At 40.4% G+C, this 11,018-nt stretch overlaps 1 non-coding gene across 1 annotated transcript; it reads left to right on the forward strand.

Moving 5' to 3' along the window:
- Positions 1 to 10,663: 10,663 nt before the first annotated feature.
- On the forward strand, positions 10,664 to 10,770 carry LOC118721025. The gene has a single exon (XR_004988599.1). It is a non-coding gene; the product is annotated as a U6 spliceosomal RNA (small nuclear RNA).
- Positions 10,771 to 11,018: the final 248 nt, after the last annotated feature.

Genomic DNA, 11,018 nt, shown 5'->3' on the forward strand with positions numbered 1-11,018 from the left:
TAGATATAGACACTAAAAATTACAAAAGCTTAATGTTTTGCCCAAATTTACACTAGTTAGTCTGATTTCAAAGTCCAGGCTCACAAAAATTTTCTCATTGGTTCTACATGCCTCTACTTTCAATAATCAATGAATTCCTTCCTTCTCTCAAGCTTTCATCAAGGCTTGTCTTTGTATCAGGATGAAATGCCCTAAGTTATTTCACTAATTTATTACCTGACATATCCTCAGACCAACTGCCTCCTTAGTTTGTCAATGCTTAATAAAGTCTGTGTTATCTGCAAATGTAATGATTTAGTATAACTAGCTGGTCTCTGGACTATGTGTTTTATTAACTATATAGGAGAGTTGAAAACTACTGCTTTATTATTTTTTTCTCCAGAAATGGGGGCATATATACAAGCTTGTTAGAATAATTAAAAAGGTGTGATAAAGGCATTGGGAGCCCTGAGGTCCAACCTCAGCTCTGTCACTCACTGGTTGTGTAACTTTGAATAAGCAAATTTACTTCTCCATTTGCTCATTCACCAAAAGATGATATTCAATTAGTGGAATATGTCTTAAATCCTCCGAGACAAAAATAAGCCATATGCTTATGGGAGACCTCACACTAGCTCTTGTGTGAAGGTGGCTCATGAGAACCTCACAGGGGAAGATGCTCAGTGTTTTGCTGTGCTGGAATCAATAGCTCCAGAAGGAAGAGGACATGTAAACAGGAGCCTACTCTGCTTACTTTCCTAACAAAATGTCCCAAAGAGGGAGAATTCAGAGGCTTGAGCCCTGCTGGCAATCAATAAAACATGAATGCATCTTTCCAAATGCATTTCCTCATCCCCTTCAGGTTCCCTGTAATGAGGAGATAATGAGCTATAGACATAGCCAGAGGTGCCTGAGAGCTGCTTCTAACACCCACTTTGTTAGAAGAACTTTTGCAGCTGAAAGGCAAACCATTTTCAGGGGACATTCTGCCAGCTGTGTCATATCCTAAGCTAAATGTCATGGTATTTTCTCAAGAATGTGAAGGTACCTGCAAGGATCCCTCTGCTGGACACTACTCAGTTATTATTGGGGGAAATTTGTCTTTGGTTCATTGATTATTTTTTAATCAGATCATGAGAAAATATTTTACTAGAGAACCACAGAACTCAATTTTCAAAAGTAAAGCCTCCTAAGTCGCTATTTTATCTCAGGTATATTCCTAACATTACTTATTTTCTTGCCTCTTTCACTGGCTTTTGGGACACAGTTTTCCTTCCTCTTTCCTTAGTATTTTCAACAACCACAGTATATTTGGCATCTTATATATTTAGACTCTGGGTGATGAAGGTCCACAAATCCCTGCTTATTTTAAAACAAACTTATTAATCTAGGGTGGCAAAATCTTTCATCTCTTTACTTAACACTAATCAACTATGACTATCTCAGCAGAAAACTGTTACACACACACACAAAAAAAAAATGCCAAAGCAGTCATGGTTTACCATGTTCATGGATATGAAGAATTAACATTATTATAATTTCCACACTACCCAAAGCAATCTATAGATTTAACGTAGTTCCTATGAAGATATTTGTAGCACATTTCATAAAACTAGAATATTCCAAAACTTTATATGAAATCAAACAAACAAACAATAAAACACCAAATAGCAACAGAAATCTTAAGAACAACAAAGTTGGAGGAATCATTCTACCTGATAACAGAATAAAGTTCCAAATCTACTTCTCTTCCATGTCTTTATTTTTTTAATTTTTACTGTTGGTAATATTACATCGTCCCTCTTTTCCCCTCATTGACCTCTTCTAGCCTGCCCCTGACCCCCACCCAAGGCCTTTGCTCCCCTACTGTCTTTGTCCCTGGGTTATGCATATGTGCATACAAGTTCATTGGTTGATCCTTCCACCCATCCTCCTCACCTTCCCTCTGAGGTCTGACAGTCTGTTCCATGCTTCTATGTCTCTGGATCTATTTTTGTCCAACAGTTCATTTCATTCATTAGATTCCACATATGAGTGAGATCTTGTGATACTTATCTTTCTCTGACTGGCTTCTGAAGGCCAAGAGGCATATGAAAAAATTCTCAAAGTCACTCAAATGTGTATTTATCTTTAAGCCTGTAGTTCAGGTTAGTCACGGGGGCTGGGTGTTTTTTCCTCTTGGCTATGTGGATCCCGGAACTTACCCTTTTGGGGGACCCTGCCCTGCTGGCATCTGCCTTCTTAGGGAGTATCTCTTCACAGAGAGTGAGGCCACCTGCTGTGCACATGTGCTGTGGTTGCCCACTAGATTTCACTATTTAGATTTGAACAAAACAAGCTCTGTTTTCGCACAGAACACACATGGACTCAAATTTCATGATATTTTAGCAGATGGAAGAACTTGGTTTTCCAACTGCATACCCTAGATGAAATTTGTCCAAACACAAGTTTCTTTCATACCCAGATTCAAGGCTCAAATCTTGGTTCAGATTTATTTTTAATCATTTAACCTCTCCTGTTTTATTTATTTTTATTTTTTTAAATATATTTTAAAAAATCTTCACCCAAGGGTATATGTTTATTGATTTGAGGGAGAGAGGAAGGGGAGGGAGAAAAAGAGAGGGAGGGAGGAAATAAAGGAGGGAGGTAGGGAAGGAGGGCGGGGGAGAGAGGGAGAGGGAGAGAGGGGGAGGGAGGGAGGAGGGGAGAGAAGGAGAAGGAGAGAGAGAGAGAGAGAGAGAGAGAGAGAGAGAGAGAGAGAGAGAGAGAGAGAGAGAGAGAGAGATCCATCTACCAGTTGCCTCCCATACATTCCCCAAACTGGAGATGGGACCTGCAACCTATGTTTCCTAACCTGGAATCTAACCAGAAACCTCTTTGGTATAGGGACGAGATACTCTGACCAAATGAGCCACCCAGCCATGGCTCACTTGTTTTATTTTTAATTATATGTGATCTCTCCTTTCCCCCCAAATATGTTCTTAAAGTCACAGAATAAGAACTTCATTAAGGAATCTTTCTCCTACCTTGAGTTTCCTAAAGCATTTTATCTATACCCCTTCTAAGACAAGGATCCATTCTTTGGTGTGTTATGTGTTTGCTGCATGGCTGGTAATTCAACCTTTCTAAATGATTAGTATCATCACTTGATTATCTTTTAAGAATAGATTTTAGTACATGGAGTTTTGGATTCAGTGGGTTGTGGGTCGGGGCCTGGGAAACAGTATTTTACCAAGCACTCAAGGATATTCCTGAAACATTGGGGTATTTTGCCTATAGATTTTTATTTACATGTGAGTTGTATATCACTAGATTAGGCAAGGTAGTTTGTGTGCAGTGCGATAAAACTAATGTTGACTAAGTGTATTCTTAGGCTCAGTGGGATTTTCTGGAGTCAAATAATAATAACCATAATGATAGTTATGATTCAGTACATACCTGCTGTGGATTCCACTCTTTTTTTTAATTTGTATTGAATTTATTGTATTTCCTTCTTAGGCATAACACTAAAACCAAGTAACGCACTATATCAGAATGTGGATCTCCAGGTTACACACATGAAAATGAGGCTTTAGTTGAGCATTGTAAGAGCTTCAGTATGCAGTTAAAAAGTCACCAATTCCATCTTTATGTCCAGGTGTGTCTGACAGCCAAGCCCCAGGATTTGGGAGGTGGGTTGGGCATATTTATCCACCTACTGCTACTTGCCCCCCCCCCCCCCCTTACCTTTCTCCTTGAATGAGCTTCAAGGTCCTTAACTTCTCACTGGCATAAATGTCTCTGATGCTCCCTGTTTAAAAATTGCAATATACACATAAATAATTCAGGCAAACAACTTGATATAGCAGAGTGCATTAGAGCTAAAATAACCCTCCCCTTTTCCACTAGTTTAGAAAACCATCATCATTTTCTAGAAATACTCTCTGGGCTTCGTGTGGTGCATGGTACATTGAATTTGTTAGCATTTTGCCAGCTCTGCCATTCAAAAGAGAAAAAATTCACTCTGGAATTGCTGCAAAATCAGCGCAAATGCAGATTTAATTGGCTTTGCCTCACAAATAACCTTCCTCATGCCAGTTTTATTGCAATGGTTAGAGAAGAGCCTATCTTTTTTTTTATATCAATGTACTGGTTGTTCCTGTTAACAACATTCCTAGTCAAAACCTAAGAGGTAATTTACTTATAGGCTAAGGCCTGGCTGGGTTGTCTTTAAACCAAATTGTTTCATCTGCCAAAGGCTCATCTTGATAAAGAGATGGATGGAAAGATTGATAGAGCAATCTGCTTTTATCTCAGAACAACTTATTCTCTCCCTTTGATAGTTCCCTCCAATTACACTGCCATGTCTGAGGACCTCAAACATCCTAAGGCCTTTCCTCCCTCTGGCCTTCACTCCCACTATTGCCTGTGTCAGGAGGGCCCTGTCCCCTCCTGTTCACATGGGTGACTTCCTCTTACTCTTTATATCTCTCTAAATGTCACCTGCCTACATGTCACTTGTGTAAAAAGAGCATTCTTGGGTTTCTATCTGGGATGCCCTACTCCATTCTTTTAAACCTCTTCTCATTTATTTCATTTGCTATCAGCAGGGGTAGTGGATAAAAGAGGACACTGGCCAGATTCAGCTGGCAGGTATAGTCTGCTGACCCTCCTGATTCATAATCTTAATTAGAATGTACAATTGGAACATTTGTTTTGTTTTATACTGATTTATCATCAGGATGCTCATTAGAATAAAGACTTCATGAAGACAGGAGTCATAGTTAACTTGTCACTGTCAGATAATTTATTGAAAGGATGAATTAATTCAAAGTGTAGCTTGGTTTAAATAGCCTTCATAATTCTCTATACCCTGCCAACTGTGTCCTAAATCCTTATTATACACTCCCACAGATTCCTGACCAAATGGCATATTTAGTTTCAATACTCATCACCCCCTTTACTATCCTAGGATGAGTTGTAGATTAGTCATCCATTCACTCTTTCATTTAGTATCCCATGCACAATAAGTAATAAGCTGGGTACTGTGCTAGACTCCAGGCCACTCCCTCGTGTTTGAAATCTGGTGTTGTTTCAAAGTGGGTTTCTACTTGGAATACTGTGTTTTGTATACTGCACGGCTTTAACATGATTTCCTTTATCTTTAAGTCCCTGCTGTGGGATGCTTCCCAATTTAATTGAGTGACCACACTGATGCTATCTCAGCTCATCCCTTCCTTCCCCATGTCACTTCCTCCTCTAGGACACTCCTTTCATGTCTTCCCCTCAGCATCTAGCTCTTTGAGTCATAGTGGCTTCTCTAGTGACCTCTTTCACTTAACATTGATGTTCAATGAACCAAAAGGGCTAGTCTGACATTCTTCTTTGTATTGCCAGGACCAAGCACAATGCCTAGGTTACAGTAAGTACCAAACACAAGTTTGATGGATAAATTGGTTCTGACATCTTACCAAGAGATTTACCTAGTGATAAGAATTTTTAAATTGGATTCAGAAGAATTTGATTACAGTTCTAAAAAAACAAAACAAAACAAAAACCCTTCTGTTTAGAGTAGTATCAAATATACTTTTCTAAGAGTCAGATATTTGTGAGTTAAAATCCCAATATATTGGCAATTGAGCATGTTAATTTTTAGTCATATAAACAGGTAAAATGAAATGGTTTTTGAAATCCAGTATTTTGACTGGAGTTAAAAGTGAAGAATTGACCACATGGAAAGTTGGTTGCTTATAAGGATAAAAGTATACAGTGATGCCTTCTCAGGGATTTGTCAGTCTGACCAGGCACCTTGTTCTCTGCTACACAAATGGGTGCTGTTGTTTTTAGTTTCAACACACTACATTTATAGAACTATCTGCATAAGATCATATTTTCAGGAAGTTTTTTAATTTGCCTGTTTGAAGATTTTAGTTCTAAATATGCACAACTATAAAGCTTTTAAAAGTCAAAATAATACTTTAGAAAGTCATATAGCAATGTTTATATATAAAAAGTGCCATTTTTATACAAAACTAGAGGCCTGGTGCACAAATTCATGCGGGTGGGGTCCATCCGCCTAGTCAGTGATTGGGGCCAATCAGGACCTTCTCAACCAATCCTGATCTTCCAGTGGCTGGGGAGGACCATGAGAGGGCTTGAGAGCATGTGGACCCCATCTCCCCAGTCCAGATCTTCCAGACCCCAGCTGCAAGCTAACCTACCAATTGTAGCGTCTGCCCCCTGGTGGTCAATGTGTGTCACTGCAACTCATTGAGCAGTTGATTTGGTCACCTCAGCTTAGCATATGAAAGACTTTTACAAGTGAAATTGTATGGTTTCAGGGAAAACACCAGTTGGTTTTTAAAGTGATAGAGGGGTTTCAAATGCTAGGAGAGCCTTCTGAAATGCAAAGCTTTCATGTATACTCACAGAATGGCCATGTATGCTCACACAATTATTATGTGCACTCACTGAGTTCCATGTACACTCACAGAACTGTCATACACACGCAGTAGAAAATAATTCCAAAAGTACAAATGCTGTGAAGCAAGTGGCAGGGTTGAAATTTTGCTAACTTTCCTTTATCTATTTTCACTTTTCCCAGAACATATGTTTCACAATAGTTTTATTAGCAAGTGGGGAAGTGGCACTGTCCAAAATCTGTGATGTGATTAGCGTTGTTGAATGGCAGGTTTTGTGTTACTCATGTTTATTTTATGCCTTCCCAAACCATCTGCTTCCTTGGTCTATGTCTTACTCAGATAATGAGAAACAGTGGCAGTTGAGGTACATAATGCCACTACAGTTTCAATGGCTCCTGACACTTGGGGCTTAGGGTTTCTATTTTTCTGAGTGTCCTAGGTAAAACTGAATAATACGGTCACTGTTTAGGACACAAGGCTTAGAAATAATTCATTCATTCATTTGACTCAAATTTACTCTGTGCTTGGTACTGAAGAAGCAAACCTATGGTTACTGAGAAGTGTAACACATTATCTCTATCCACAACAGTCTAGTCAGTGTAAACAATGCAGTGTGATAAAGGATAAGGTAGAGTTAGGAGAACAATGTGATGGCATCTGGAAGGTGAAAATATTCATTTTAAGAATGCACTGGAGTCTTGAAGCATTTAATTGCAAGCATAAGCATAAAAATAGCTGTCAGAGCCTGGCTGGTGTGACTCAGTGGGCTCTCTCCCCAGCTCGGGGTATGCAGGAGACAGCTGATCAATGATTCTCTCTTATCACTGATGTTTCTTTCTATCTATCCTCCTGCTTCTCTAATACCACTAAAAATATTTATTTTTTAAAGATAGCTTTCAGAGTGTTGCAGACCAAATCACCTACAGTGACCATATTGTCACCCACGTGCTCTCTCAGCTCACCCTGCCCTCCTCCATGGAATTTCGTCCTCAGGATATCCATTCCTGTCTTTACCGCAGCACCTCTCTCTTCAGGCCAGTGTCTCATTTTCCTTGATCCACACACACTCTCTTCATTCTTGCTTTCCCTGAACCTAACGTGCATTTACCTCTCCCATGTTAATAACAAAACTCACAAGTCTTTTCATTTAAGCCAGCATCCTAGTTGCTTCTGCCTCACCTCTTCCTTTTGCTCACTACTAGCTTCTTGAAAGCATGCTTGAAAACTTGATGTCTCTGCTTCCTTTCACGCCAACCATCTCCATATAGCTTGTGTCTTTCAATACCCTCCCAGAATAAACAAGTCTATTCCTCAGTGCAGACACCTCTCCCCTTGAGCTCCTTGAATTTCTAGTTGGGCACAGGACTTAATCTGGGATGTGAGGGCCACAATGCTCTAGAAAGGGCACTTAGGACTGGGCACAATTACCTAGAGGGATCTGGAAATGTGATGACCATATTTTCAGTCCTGCCTTTCATGTGCAATGCATCTCTGACCACAAAAGCCCTCCTTGGAAAAAGTGGGAGATTTTGAGCTACTTAGATTCTGTTAACCCCATTCACTTCCGGTGTCTTGTATTTGTCATATCCTGCATTTTCCTGGAGCACAAGCTATCCTTTTTCACTTGAACTGTAATAGTACTTGTAACTCTAATAAAGAGAGCCCAAAATAGAACCAGGGCACTGAAAATAACTTATAATAATTATAAATTATGGCTAGAGATGAAAACACCAAAGAGAAAATAATGAACTCATTTCTTTCTATAAAACATAAAATACCATTTATTTTGTTTGGCTTTCAGGAAAACTGGGAACAAATAAGAGAAAAGTGACCATCCTGTAGGCCCTCATGACCAAGAACACTTGGTATCATGTCTCACCAGTTTTGAACTTCTAATTTCAATGATACTTCTCCCAGTCCTATTTTCTTACTCTCCTTTTTACATTATTGTATTGCATGTCTTTTTGTTATAACTCACCTTAAGTCATTGGGGGAAAGTAAGACAATACAAACTAAATGCATGATAACTATGACAGATTGACAGTTTTATTCTTCTAGATTAGATAGGGATAGCGACTTCCTGCAGCATCCTCTGGGTAAGCATTTGCGTGAGGAGATATCTTGGGGTGGGTGTGGTGCTCATATCATAAGAAGAGTAAGAGCACAGAATGAAAATAGTCCTGAGGTTGGAGTATCCGTGGCCATATTTTTAACAGAGCAGCTCTGATGGAAATACTAAGCATAATGGGAAGAAAATCAATAGCCTTTCATGCCATAATTTGTTCTCATTTATTTTCCTGCTAGGCTGTAAGAGCATGCCTATTTTTAGTTTGTTAAGTCACACTGAGGGACCTTCAACCACAACCCCTATGAGGACAGTATTGTGGCTACACCTTAGGAATGCTGCCCTTCCATCAAATCCAGTGGTCCCTCGTCATGGTAAGAAAATCAGCAACCTAATTCCAGAGGGCCATGGAATGCATCTTTTCCTGGGTTTCATCAGGCAGGAATTAGCTAGAAATGGGAGGCCTATTTCACTCTCTGTTTCATGCTAATCGTTGAGAAGGTGTGGAGATGGCTGCAAAAGTCCATATCCAACTGAAGTCCTAAATTAAAACCGTGTACAGTTGTCTGGCCCATTAATTAATCTGAAATCATTATTTATCCTTAGCTGCCTGCATATGCGTTCAACTAGTCAGGAACTCAGATAAAGGGGTGCTATTAGCACCGTTAATTACTCCTCACAAATTCCACTGGCTGAACCTATGCTTTTCATTTTAATAGGATCTTTGGCGATGGAAACGTTTACACAGGAAGTGGCCCGACAGACTGAATAAGAGGTCTGGTGAGGAACAAGCGCAGTGATTTTGCACTTGTGAATACAGAAGAGAATATGCAGGCTCTTCTCAACATTAGAAGACCAACAAGAGAAGGGGGTGTTTCAGGGATGTGTTGCTTCTGATGCAGAAAAGAGAAACAAATTACAGAATTATGAAAAAGCAGATTTCAAATCAACAAAAGAGATGACCTCTATGCAATGCTATAGGCGGACATGAAAATCGCCATCCCTATTGAGTGACCTCAAACCATGATGTCAGAGAGTAACTCCCACCTCCATACCGTAATTGCAGACATCAGTGAAACTGGGTCAGGGGTCAGCCCTAGAACATCCTCCCCTTGATTGTCCTTGAGGTTAGAATTATTTAATAACCCAAAAGGTCAAATATCACTTCTATCTTTGTTTCCTTGGACATAGAAGGAGCGATGTTGTCCTTCGTTTGGACAGTACTGCCTGTAGCTGGGCTTCAACTGGCTCAATAATGTGAACTGAAACCGATGCACAGCCTAATGCTGGTGACTCTCATTGAGGAATTATCCAAAGTCACAGTTTGGCAGAACATCCTGCTTATTCACTGAACAAATTGGTAACAGCTAGAAAGGCTGGCTCTGGAGCTAGGGGAATGAACGGGCCACATTTTCTGTGCTTTCTGGCCACGTCAGAAAACCTCCACCCACCTTACAGTCACTAGCTGTATTTTTACAACATATTCTAGACATGGTGATGTGTTGGGTACTGTCCTATGCATCTAAGTTGGAGACAATAGTGTCTGATCCTTTTCCTTGGGGGCTTCATATACTTGAGGGAGGAATGGGCAAACACAAGATTTCTGCAGAAAACTGTTAAGTCCCAAAATTGTACGTGCAGAAGAGGCAGCAATGCCTTTGCCTCCTTGTATCTGTTATCCCTTCTGAAAACTGATTGTGTTGATCCTTTAAGAATCCTTGCCAGGCCTGAAGTATGACCAGGACTTCATCGTCAGCTACCTGGGGCTGCCCCTTGCCCTCTCCTGGAGAGGTGGGCTTCTCAAGACATCCAGGGAAATGGCGCTGCTGCCTCCAGGCACATGCCAGAACACCGACTCTCCACTCTCCACCAGCACCACCAGTGGACTGTGTGTGTACAACGGTAAACATCTCACCCCAACAGTTGACTTACGTCTGCCTTTTAAACAATTGCGACAGATGGCTGACACTTCAACAGAATGTATAATTAGTACTGCAACCTAGTACTTCATTCTTATTTGTTCCTTTTCCAAGGGGAGAAGCGGGGCCTTATGCCACTGGGTCTAATCTGTGAGTTTAATCAGAAGCGGTGCCATGAAAGTGCTAGGAAGAGATGAGCTGTGGGAGGATTTCTAATCTCAGCCCTTTGGGGAAGTAAAAAAAAAAAAGCCAGGAGGGGCTGGAGAGAGAAGTTTCAGTGCTTTTTAAAAACTCGTGTCGAGCTTGCTTCGGCAGCACATAGACTAAGAATGGAGCAGCACAGAGAAAATGAGCATGGCCCCTGTGCGAGGATGCCAGGCAAATTCGGTAAGCGTTCCGCACTCTTTGTCCACTGCAGCATTATTCACAGTGGCTGAGACCTAGAAACAGCCCGAGTGATATGAGTGGATAAAAATGCTGTGGTTCATTAGTACAGGGGAATACTACACGGCTATAAAAAAGAAGGAAATCTTACCTTTTGTGACAACATGGATGGACCTGGAGATTATTATGCTAAATGAAATAAGCCAGTCAAAGAAAGACAGATGACGTATGATCACACATACATGTGCAACCTAATGAACAAAATAAACT

Source organism: Pipistrellus kuhlii, unplaced genomic scaffold (genome assembly GCF_014108245.1).
Source record: "Pipistrellus kuhlii isolate mPipKuh1 unplaced genomic scaffold, mPipKuh1.p scaffold_m20_p_17, whole genome shotgun sequence".
NCBI lineage: Eukaryota > Metazoa > Chordata > Mammalia > Chiroptera > Vespertilionidae > Pipistrellus > Pipistrellus kuhlii.